This window comes from Salmo salar, chromosome 27 (genome assembly GCF_965601325.2).
Source record: "Salmo salar chromosome 27, fSalSal1, whole genome shotgun sequence".
Classification (NCBI taxonomy): Eukaryota; Metazoa; Chordata; class Actinopteri; order Salmoniformes; family Salmonidae; genus Salmo; species Salmo salar.
In genome coordinates this window covers 7,216,333-7,227,628 of record NC_138317.1, presented here as the reverse complement: position 1 = coordinate 7,227,628, position 11,296 = coordinate 7,216,333, and the positions used below count along the sequence as shown (strand labels likewise).

The 11,296-nt window shown below is 42.3% G+C and overlaps 5 non-coding genes across 5 annotated transcripts; all 5 read left to right on the top strand.

The window, feature by feature from the left end:
* Positions 1 to 944: 944 nt before the first annotated feature.
* On the top strand, positions 945 to 1,026 carry trnal-uag (transfer RNA leucine (anticodon UAG)). Its single transcript has one exon. It is a non-coding gene; the product is annotated as a tRNA-Leu (tRNA).
* A 2,309-nt stretch (positions 1,027 to 3,335) lies between these two features.
* trnal-uag (transfer RNA leucine (anticodon UAG)) lies at positions 3,336 to 3,417 on the top strand. The gene has a single exon. It is a non-coding gene; the product is annotated as a tRNA-Leu (tRNA).
* Positions 3,418 to 5,581: 2,164 nt separating this feature from the next.
* trnal-uag (transfer RNA leucine (anticodon UAG)) lies at positions 5,582 to 5,663 on the top strand. The gene has a single exon. It is a non-coding gene; the product is annotated as a tRNA-Leu (tRNA).
* Positions 5,664 to 7,972: 2,309 nt separating this feature from the next.
* On the top strand, positions 7,973 to 8,054 carry trnal-uag (transfer RNA leucine (anticodon UAG)). The gene has a single exon. It is a non-coding gene; the product is annotated as a tRNA-Leu (tRNA).
* A 2,164-nt stretch (positions 8,055 to 10,218) lies between these two features.
* On the top strand, positions 10,219 to 10,300 carry trnal-uag (transfer RNA leucine (anticodon UAG)). Its single transcript is given in 2 exon segments — positions 10,219 to 10,256; positions 10,266 to 10,300. It is a non-coding gene; the product is annotated as a tRNA-Leu (tRNA).
* Positions 10,301 to 11,296: the final 996 nt, after the last annotated feature.

Genomic DNA, 11,296 nt, shown 5'->3' with positions numbered 1-11,296 from the left:
GAAATAGCGATATAATAAATGCCCTACCTTTGAAGATCTTCTTCTGTTGGCGCTCCAAAAGGTCCCAGTTACATCACAAAGGGTCCTTTTGTTCGATAAAGTCCTTCTTTATATCCATAAAAACTCAGTTTAGCTGGCGCGCTTCATTCAATAATCCACCGGTTTCCCTCCTTCAAAATGCATACAAAATGAATCCCAAACGCTACCAATAAACTTATCCAAACAAGTCCAACAACGTTTATAATCAAACCTCAGGTACCCTTATACACAAAGAAATGATCAAATTTAAGACGGAGAAAGGTATGTTCATTACCGGAGAGAAATAACAAAGAACGCGCTTTCACCCACGCGCATGGAAACACTTCAGCCAAAATGGGAGCCACTTAGAAAAACTACAACTTCTAGCTCATTTTTCCAAAAACCAGCCTGAAACTCTTTCTGTTGACTTCTAGTGGAAGCCCTAGGAACTGCAATCTGGGAGGACTTCGCCTCATAATAAACATGAAAGCCATTGGAAACAGTGGAAGGCTGAATTTTTTTTTTTTGGATGGTTTGTCCTCGGGGTTTCGCCTGCCATATCAGTTGTGTTATACTCACAGACATCATGTTATCAGTTGTAGAAACTTTAGAGTGTTTCCTATCCAAATCTACCAATTATATGCATATCCTAGCTTCTGGGCCTGAGTAACAGGCAGTTTATTTTGGGCACGCTTTTCATCCGGACGTGAAAATACTGCCCCCTACCCAAGAGAGGTTAAAGGGCTCTATAAATGTGCTCTTCAGACATAGCAGCAAAACAAATAATGTGTTGAGACAGGAAGAAAAAGCAACGTGATATAAATGAAGGACACAAAAGGAAAAATGAAAAAGAAGAGAGCGATATTAATGGGAGCTTAGCAGGCTTAGGTAACAGATGGCAAAGTGTGGGGTCATTGGCAGTGAAGGGTAGCGTGGCCGAGTGGTCTAAGGCGCTGGATTTAGGCTCCAGTCTCTCTGGAGTCGTGGGTTCAAATCCCACTGCTGCCATCCTTCTTGTTTTTTGTGCACGTCTTCAGTGTGGTCAATTAAAACTTTGGTAGCATTTCCATATTCAAACAAGGGAAATAACAACGCTGGCATCTTTAGCACTAAATTGCCTTAACTACCTCGTCCTGTGCTATAGCGGTGGCCACACCCACCAGCTGGCCGAGATCCACCTTTCTGAGCTTGTTAACCTCTATGGGCTAGGTGGGACGAATTCGTCCCACCTACGTAACAGCCACTGCCAGCCTGTGGCGCGATTTTCAAAACCTTAAAAATCCTATTACTTCAATTTCTCAAACATATGACTATTTTACAGCCATTTAAAGACAAGACTCTCGTTAATCTAACCACACTGTCCGATTTCAAAAAGGCTTTACAACGAAAGCAAAACATTAGATTATGTCAGCAGAGTACCAAGCCAGAAATAATCAGACACCAATTTTTCAAGCCAGCATATAATGTCACCAAAACCCAGAAGACAGCTAAATGCAGCACTCACCTTTGATGATCTTCATCAGATGACAACCCTAGGACATTATGTTATACAATACATGCATGTTTTGTTCAATCAAGTTCATATTTATATCAAAAACCAGCTTTTTACATTAGCATGTGACGTTCAGAACTAGCATACCCCCCGCAAACTTCCGGGGAATTCGCTAACATTTTAGTAAATTACTCACGATAAACGTTCACAAAAAGCATAACAATTATTTAAAGAATTATAGATACAGACCTCCTCTATGCACTCGATATGTCCGATTTTAAAATAGCTTTTTGGTGAAAGCACATTTTGCAATATTCTAAGTACATAGCCCAGGCATCACGGGCTCGCTATTTAGACACCCGGCAAGTTTAGCACTCACCATAATCATATTTACTATTATAAAAGTTTGATTACCTTTTGTTGTCTTCGTCAGAATGCACACCCAGGACTGCTACTTCAATAACAAATGTTGGTTTGGTCCAAAATAATCCATCGTTATATCCGAATAGCGGCGTTTTGTTCGTGCGTTCCAGACACTATCCGAAATAGTAAAGAAGTGTCGCGCGCATGGCGCAATTCGTGACAATAAAATTCGAAATATTCCATTACCGTACTTCGAAGCATGTCAACCGCTGTTTAAAATCTATTTTTACGACATTTTTCTCGTAGAAAAGCGATAATATTCCGACAGGGAATCTCCTTTTCGGCAAACAGAGGAAAAAATCCCAAAGGCGGGGGCGGTCGGGGTCACGCGCATAAGCCCAGTGTCCCTTGATCGGCCACTTGAGAAAGGCGATAATGTGTTTCAGCCTGGGGCTGGAATGACGACATTCTGTTTTTTCCCGGGCTCTGAGCGCCTATGGACGACGTGGGAAGTGTCACGTTAGAGCAGAGATCCTTAGTAAATGATAGAGATGGAAAAGAAGTTCAAGAAATGGTCAGACAGGCCACTTCCTGTAAAGGAATCTCTCAGGTTTTGACCTGCCATTTGAGTTCTGTTATACTCACAGACACCATTCAAACAGTTTTAGAAAATTTAGGGTGTTTTCTATCCATATGTAATAAGTATATGCATATTCTAGTTACTGGGTAGGAGTGGTAACCAGATTAAATCGGGTATGTTTTTTATCCAGCCGTGTCAATACTGCCCCCTAGCCCTAACAGGTTAAGACGGAGAAAGGTATGTTCATTACCGGAGAGAAATAAGAAAGAACGCGCTTTCACCCACGCGCATGGAAACACTTCAGCCAAAATGGGAGCCACTTAGAAAAACTACAACTTCTAGCTCATTTTTCCAAAAACCAGCCTGAAACTCTTTCTGTTGACATCTAGTGGAAGCCCTAGGAACTGCAATCTGGGAGGACTTCGCCTCATAATAAACATGAAAGCCATTGGAAACAGTGGAAGGCTGAATTTTTTTTTTTTTGGATGGTTTGTCCTCGGGGTTTCGCCTGCCATATCAGTTGTGTTATACTCACAGACATCATGTTATCAGTTGTAGAAACTTTAGAGTGTTTCCTATCCAAATCTACCAATTATATGCATATCCTAGCTTCTGGGCCTGAGTAACAGGCAGTTTATTTTGGGCACGCTTTTCATCCGGACGTGAAAATACTGCCCCCTACCCAAGAGAGGTTAAAGGGCTCTATAAATGTGCTCTTCAGACATAGCAGCAAAACAAATAATGTGTTGAGACAGGAAGAAAAAGCAACGTGATATAAATGAAGGACACAAAAGGAAAAAGGAAAAAGAAGAGAGCGATATTAATGGGAGCTTAGCAGGCTTAGGTAACAGATGGCAAAGTGTGGGGTCACTGCCAGTGAAGGGTAGCGTGGCCGAGTGGTCTAAGGCGCTGGATTTAGGCTCCAGTCTCTCTGGAGGCGTGGGTTCGAATCCCACTGCTGCCATCATTCTTGTTTTTTTTGTGCACGTCTTCAGTGTGGTCAATTAAAACTTTGGTAGCATTTCCATATTCAAACAAGGGAAATAACACCGCTGGCATCTTTAGCACTAAATTGCCTTAACTACCTCGTCCTGTGCTATAGCGGTGGCCACACCCACCAGCTGGCCGAGATCCACCTTTCTGAGCTTGTTAAAGTGCTCTACAAATGTGCTCTTCAGACATAGAAGCAAGAACAAATGATGTGTTGGCACAGGAAGAAAAAGCAACATGACATAAACGAAGAAAATGAAATGAAAAAGGAAAAAAGAAGAGGTTGAAATTAATGGGAGCTTAGCAAACCTAGGTAACAGATGACAAAGTGTGACTTTGAGGAAGGGGCTGGGTAGCGTGGCAGAGTGGTCTAAGGCCCTGGATTTAGGCTCAAGTCTCTCTGGACGATTGGCTTTGTATCACAATGCTGTCATCTTTGATGATGTCATTGTTCGTGCAAGGCTTCAGTGTGGCTATCTCTTTAGTCAATCCATACTTTTGCAGCGTTTCTATATTTTTACAAGGGAAATAAGAAATGTTGTGTGTAGTCGCACCCACGAGTACAGAACACATTGAATTAGCACTACATTGCCTTACCTGGTCCTGTGCTATAGCGGTGGCCCTCCTACCAGTTGGCCGAGATACACCTTTCTGAGCTTGTTGAAGGGCACTACAAATGTGATCTTCAGACAAAGCAGCAAAAACAAATGGTGTGTTGACACAGGAAGAAAAAGCAAAGTGATATAAATGAAGAATACAAAAGGAAAAAGGAGGAAAATGTTGTGTGACGTCAAACCCACGAGTGCAGAACACAATGAATTAGCAGCACATTGCCTTAACTAACTCGTCCTCTGCTGTAGCGGTGGCCCCGCAAACCAGTTGGCTGAGATCTGCCTATCTGAGCTTGTTAAAACTTCTTATGGGCATGTGGGACTGTAGCGTCCCACCTGACCAACATCCGGTGAAATTGCAGAGCGCGAATTTCAAATTACAGCAATATTAATATTTAACATTCATGAAAATACAAGTATTATTCATCAAAATAAAGCTTAACTTCTTGTTAATCCAGCCGCTGTGTCAGATTTCAAAAAGGCTTTACGGCGAAAGCACACCATGCGATTAATTGAGGACAGCGCCCCGCATACAAAAACATGGAAAACATTTTTCAACCAGGCAGGTGCGTCACGAAAGTCAGAAATAGCGATATAATAAATGCCCTACCTTTGAAGATCTTCTTCTGTTGGCACTCCAAAAGGTCCCAGTTACATCACAAAGGGTCCTTTTGTTCGATAAAGTCCTTCTTTATATCCATAAAAACTCAGTTTAGCTGGCGCGCTTCATTCAATAATCCACCGGTTTCCCTCCTTCAAAATGCATACAAAATGAATCCAAAACGCTACCAATAAACTTATCCAAACAAGTCCAACAACGTTTATAATCAAACCTCAGGTACCCTTATACACAAAGAAATGATCAAATTTAAGACGGAGAAAGGTATGTTCATTACCGGAGAGAAATAACAAAGAACGCGCTTTCACCCACGCGCATGGAAACACTTCAGCCAAAATGGGAGCCACTTAGAAAAACTACAACTTCTAGCTCATTTTTCCAAAAACCAGCCTGAAACTCTTTCTGTTGACATCTAGTGGAAGCCCTAGGAACTGCAATCTGGGAGGACTTCGCCTCATAATAAACATGAAAGCCATTGGAAACAGTGGAAGGCTGAATTTATTTTTTTTGGATGGTTTGTCCTCGGGGTTTCGCCTGCCATATCAGTTGTGTTATACTCACAGACATCATGTTATCAGTTGTAGAAACTTTAGAGTGTTTCCTATCCAAATCTACCAATTATATGCATATCCTAGCTTCTGGGCCTGAGTAACAGGCAGTTTATTTTGGGCACGCTTTTCATCCGGACGTGAAAATACTGCCCCCTACCCAAGAGAGGTTAAAGGGCTCTATAAATGTGCTCTTCAGACATAGCAGCAAAACAAATAATGTGTTGAGACAGGAAGAAAAAGCAACGTGATATAAATGAAGGACACAAAAGGAAAAATGAAAAAGAAGAGAGCGATATTAATGGGAGCTTAGCAGGCTTAGGTAACAGATGGCAAAGTGTGGGGTCATTGGCAGTGAAGGGTAGCGTGGCCGAGTGGTCTAAGGCGCTGGATTTAGGCTCCAGTCTGTCTGGAGTCGTGGGTTCGAATCCCACTGCTGCCATCCTTCTTGTTTTTTGTGCACGTCTTCAGTGTGGTCAATTAAAACTTTGGTAGCATTTCCATATTCAAACAAGGGAAATAACAACGCTGGCATCTTTAGCACTAAATTGCCTTAACTACCTCGTCCTGTGCTATAGCGGTGGCCACACCCACCAGCTGGCCGAGATCCACCTTTCTGAGCTTGTTAACCTCTATGGGCTAGGTGGGACGAATTCGTCCCACCTACGTAACAGCCACTGCCAGCCTGTGGCGCGATTTTCAAAACCTTAAAAATCCTATTACTTCAATTTCTCAAACATATGACTATTTTACAGCCATTTAAAGACAAGACTCTCGTTAATCTAACCACACTGTCCGATTTCAAAAAGGCTTTACAACGAAAGCAAAACATTAGATTATGTCAGCAGAGTACCAAGCCAGAAATAATCAGACACCCATTTTTCAAGCCAGCATATAATGTCACCAAAACCCAGAAGACAGCTAAATGCAGCACTCACCTTTGATGATCTTCATCAGATGACAACCCTAGGACATTATGTTATACAATACATGCATGTTTTGTTCAATCAAGTTCATATTTATATCAAAAACCAGCTTTTTACATTAGCATGTGACGTTCAGAACTAGCATACCCCCCGCAAACTTCCGGGGAATTCGCTAACATTTTAGTAAATTACTCACGATAAACGTTCACAAAAAGCATAACAATTATTTAAAGAATTATAGATACAGACCTCCTCTATGCACTCGATATGTCCGATTTTAAAATAGCTTTTTGGTGAAAGCACATTTTGCAATATTCTAAGTACATAGCCCAGGCATCACGGGCTCGCTATTTAGACACCCGGCAAGTTTAGCACTCACCATAATCATATTTACTATTATAAAAGTTTGATTACCTTTTGTTGTCTTCGTCAGAATGCACACCCAGGACTGCTACTTCAATAACAAATGTTGGTTTGGTCCAAAATAATCCATCGTTATATCCGAATAGCGGCGTTTTGTTCGTGCGTTCCAGACACTATCCGAAATAGTAAAGAAGTGTCGCGCGCATGGCGCAATTCGTGACAATAAAATTCGAAATATTCCATTACCGTACTTCGAAGCATGTCAACCGCTGTTTAAAATCTATTTTTACGACATTTTTCTCGTAGAAAAGCGATAATATTCCGACAGGGAATCTCCTTTTCGGCAAACAGAGGAAAAAATCCCAAAGGCGGGGGCGGTCGGGGTCACGCGCATAAGCCCAGTGTCCCTTGATCGGCCACTTGAGAAAGGCGATAATGTGTTTCAGCCTGGGGCTGGAATGACGACATTCTGTTTTTTCCCGGGCTCTGAGCGCCTATGGACGACGTGGGAAGTGTCACGTTAGAGCAGAGATCCTTAGTAAATGATAGAGATGGAAAAGAAGTTCAAGAAATGGTCAGACAGGCCACTTCCTGTAAAGGAATCTCTCAGGTTTTGACCTGCCATTTGAGTTCTGTTATACTCACAGACACCATTCAAACAGTTTTAGAAAATTTAGGGTGTTTTCTATCCATATGTAATAAGTATATGCATATTCTAGTTACTGGGTAGGAGTGGTAACCAGATTAAATCGGGTATGTTTTTTATCCAGCCGTGTCAATACTGCCCCCTAGCCCTAACAGGTTAAGACGGAGAAAGGTATGTTCATTACCGGAGAGAAATAAGAAAGAACGCGCTTTCACCCACGCGCATGGAAACACTTCAGCCAAAATGGGAGCCACTTAGAAAAACTACAACTTCTAGCTCATTTTTCCAAAAACCAGCCTGAAACTCTTTCTGTTGACATCTAGTGGAAGCCCTAGGAACTGCAATCTGGGAGGACTTCGCCTCATAATAAACATGAAAGCCATTGGAAACAGTGGAAGGCTGAATTTTTTTTTTTTTGGATGGTTTGTCCTCGGGGTTTCGCCTGCCATATCAGTTGTGTTATACTCACAGACATCATGTTATCAGTTGTAGAAACTTTAGAGTGTTTCCTATCCAAATCTACCAATTATATGCATATCCTAGCTTCTGGGCCTGAGTAACAGGCAGTTTATTTTGGGCACGCTTTTCATCCGGACGTGAAAATACTGCCCCCTACCCAAGAGAGGTTAAAGGGCTCTATAAATGTGCTCTTCAGACATAGCAGCAAAACAAATAATGTGTTGAGACAGGAAGAAAAAGCAACGTGATATAAATGAAGGACACAAAAGGAAAAATGAAAAAGAAGAGAGCGATATTAATGGGAGCTTAGCAGGCTTAGGTAACAGATGGCAAAGTGTGGGGTCACTGCCAGTGAAGGGTAGCGTGGCCGAGTGGTCTAAGGCGCTGGATTTAGGCTCCAGTCTCTCTGGAGGCGTGGGTTCGAATCCCACTGCTGCCATCATTCTTGGTTTTTTTGTGCACGTCTTCAGTGTGGTCAATTAAAACTTTGGTAGCATTTCCATATTCAAACAAGGGAAATAACACCGCTGGCATCTTTAGCACTAAATTGCCTTAACTACCTCGTCCTGTGCTATAGCGGTGGCCACACCCACCAGCTGGCCGAGATCCACCTTTCTGAGCTTGTTAAAGTGCTCTACAAATGTGCTCTTCAGACATAGAAGCAAGAACAAATGATGTGTTGGCACAGGAAGAAAAAGCAACATGACATAAACGAAGAAAATGAAATGAAAAAGGAAAAAAGAAGAGGTTGAAATTAATGGGAGCTTAGCAAACCTAGGTAACAGATGACAAAGTGTGACTTTGAGGAAGGGGCTGGGTAGCGTGGCAGAGTGGTCTAAGGCCCTGGATTTAGGCTCAAGTCTCTCTGGACGATTGGCTTTGTATCACAATGCTGTCATCTTTGATGATGTCATTGTTCGTGCAAGGCTTCAGTGTGGCTATCTCTTTAGTCAATCCATACTTTTGCAGCGTTTCTATATTTTTACAAGGGAAATAAGAAATGTTGTGTGTAGTCGCACCCACGAGTACAGAACACATTGAATTAGCACTACATTGCCTTACCTGGTCCTGTGCTATAGCGGTGGCCCTCCTACCAGTTGGCCGAGATACACCTTTCTGAGCTTGTTGAAGGGCACTACAAATGTGATCTTCAGACAAAGCAGCAAAAACAAATGGTGTGTTGACACAGGAAGAAAAAGCAAAGTGATATAAATGAAGAATACAAAAGGAAAAAGGAGGAAAATGTTGTGTGACGTCAAACCCACGAGTGCAGAACACAATGAATTAGCAGCACATTGCCTTAACTAACTCGTCCTCTGCTGTAGCGGTGGCCCCGCAAACCAGTTGGCTGAGATCTGCCTATCTGAGCTTGTTAAAACTTCTTATGGGCATGTGGGACTGTAGCGTCCCACCTGGCCAACATCCGGTGAAATTGCAGAGCGCGAATTTCAAATTACAGCAATATTAATATTTAACATTCATGAAAATACAAGTATTATTCATCAAAATAAAGCTTAACTTCTTGTTAATCCAGCCGCTGTGTCAGATTTCAAAAAGGCTTTACGGCGAAAGCACACCATGCGATTAATTGAGGACAGCGCCCCGCATACAAAAACATGGAAAACATTTTTCAACCAGGCAGGTGCGTCACGAAAGTCAGAAATAGCGATATAATAAATGCCCTACCTTTGAAGATCTTCTTCTGTTGGCACTCCAAAAGGTCCCAGTTACATCACAAAGGGTCCTTTTGTTCGATAAAGTCCTTCTTTATATCCATAAAAACTCAGTTTAGCTGGCGCGCTTCATTCAATAATCCACCGGTTTCCCTCCTTCAAAATGCATACAAAATGAATCCAAAACGCTACCAATAAACTTATCCAAACAAGTCCAACAACGTTTATAATCAAACCTCAGGTACCCTTATACACAAAGAAATGATCAAATTTAAGACGGAGAAAGGTATGTTCATTACCGGAGAGAAATAACAAAGAACGCGCTTTCACCCACGCGCATGGAAACACTTCAGCCAAAATGGGAGCCACTTAGAAAAACTACAACTTCTAGCTCATTTTTCCAAAAACCAGCCTGAAACTCTTTCTGTTGACATCTAGTGGAAGCCCTAGGAACTGCAATCTGGGAGGACTTCGCCTCATAATAAACATGAAAGCCATTGGAAACAGTGGAAGGCTGAATTTATTTTTTTTGGATGGTTTGTCCTCGGGGTTTCGCCTGCCATATCAGTTGTGTTATACTCACAGACATCATGTTATCAGTTGTAGAAACTTTAGAGTGTTTCCTATCCAAATCTACCAATTATATGCATATCCTAGCTTCTGGGCCTGAGTAACAGGCAGTTTATTTTGGGCACGCTTTTCATCCGGACGTGAAAATACTGCCCCCTACCCAAGAGAGGTTAAAGGGCTCTATAAATGTGCTCTTCAGACATAGCAGCAAAACAAATAATGTGTTGAGACAGGAAGAAAAAGCAACGTGATATAAATGAAGGACACAAAAGGAAAAATGAAAAAGAAGAGAGCGATATTAATGGGAGCTTAGCAGGCTTAGGTAACAGATGGCAAAGTGTGGGGTCATTGGCAGTGAAGGGTAGCGTGGCCGAGTGGTCTAAGGCGCTGGATTTAGGCTCCACTCTCTCTGGAGTCGTGGGTTCGAATCCCACTGCTGCCGTCATTCTTGGTTTTTTTGTGCACGTCTTCAGTGTGGTCAATTAAAACTTTGGTAGCATTTCCATATTCAAACAAGGGAAATAACACCGCTGGCATCTTTAGCACTAAATTGCCTTAACTACCTCGTCCTGTGCTATAGCGGTGGCCACACCCACCAGCTGGCCGAGATCCACCTTTCTGAGCTTGTTAAAGTGCTCTACAAATGTGCTCTTCAGACATAGAAGCAAGAACAAATGATGTGTTGGCACAGGAAGAAAAAGCAACATGACATAAACGAAGAAAATGAAATGAAAAAGGAAAAAAGAAGAGGTTGAAATTAATGGGAGCTTAGCAAACCTAGGTAACAGATGACAAAGTGTGACTTTGAGGAAGGGGCTGGGTAGCGTGGCAGAGTGGTCTAAGGCCCTGGATTTAAGCTCAAGTCTCTCTGGAGGATTGGCTTTGTATCACAATGCTGTCATCTTTGATGTTGTCATTGTTCGTGCAAGGCTTCAGTGTGGCTTTCTCTTTAGTCAATCCATACTTTTGCAGCGTTTCTATATTTTTACAAGGGAAATAAGAAATGTTGTGTGTAGTCGCACCCACGAGTACAGAACACATTGAATTAGCACTACATTGCCTTACCTGGTCCTGTGCTATAGCGGTGGCCCTCCTACCAGTTGGCCGAGATACACCTTTCTGAGCTTGTTGAAGGGCACTACAAATGTGATCTTCAGACAAAGCAGCAAAAACAAATGGTGTGTTGACACAGGAAGAAAAAGCAAAGTGATATAAATGAAGAATACAAAAGGAAAAAGGAGGAAAATGTTGTGTGACGTCAAACCCACGAGTGCAGAACACAATGAATTAGCAGCACATTGCCTTAACTAACTCGTCCTCTGCTGTAGCGGTGGCCCCGCAAACCAGTTGGCTGAGATCTGCCTATCTGAGCTTGTTAAAACTTCTTATGGGCATGTGGGACTGTAGCGCCCCACCTGGCCAACATCAGGTGAAATTG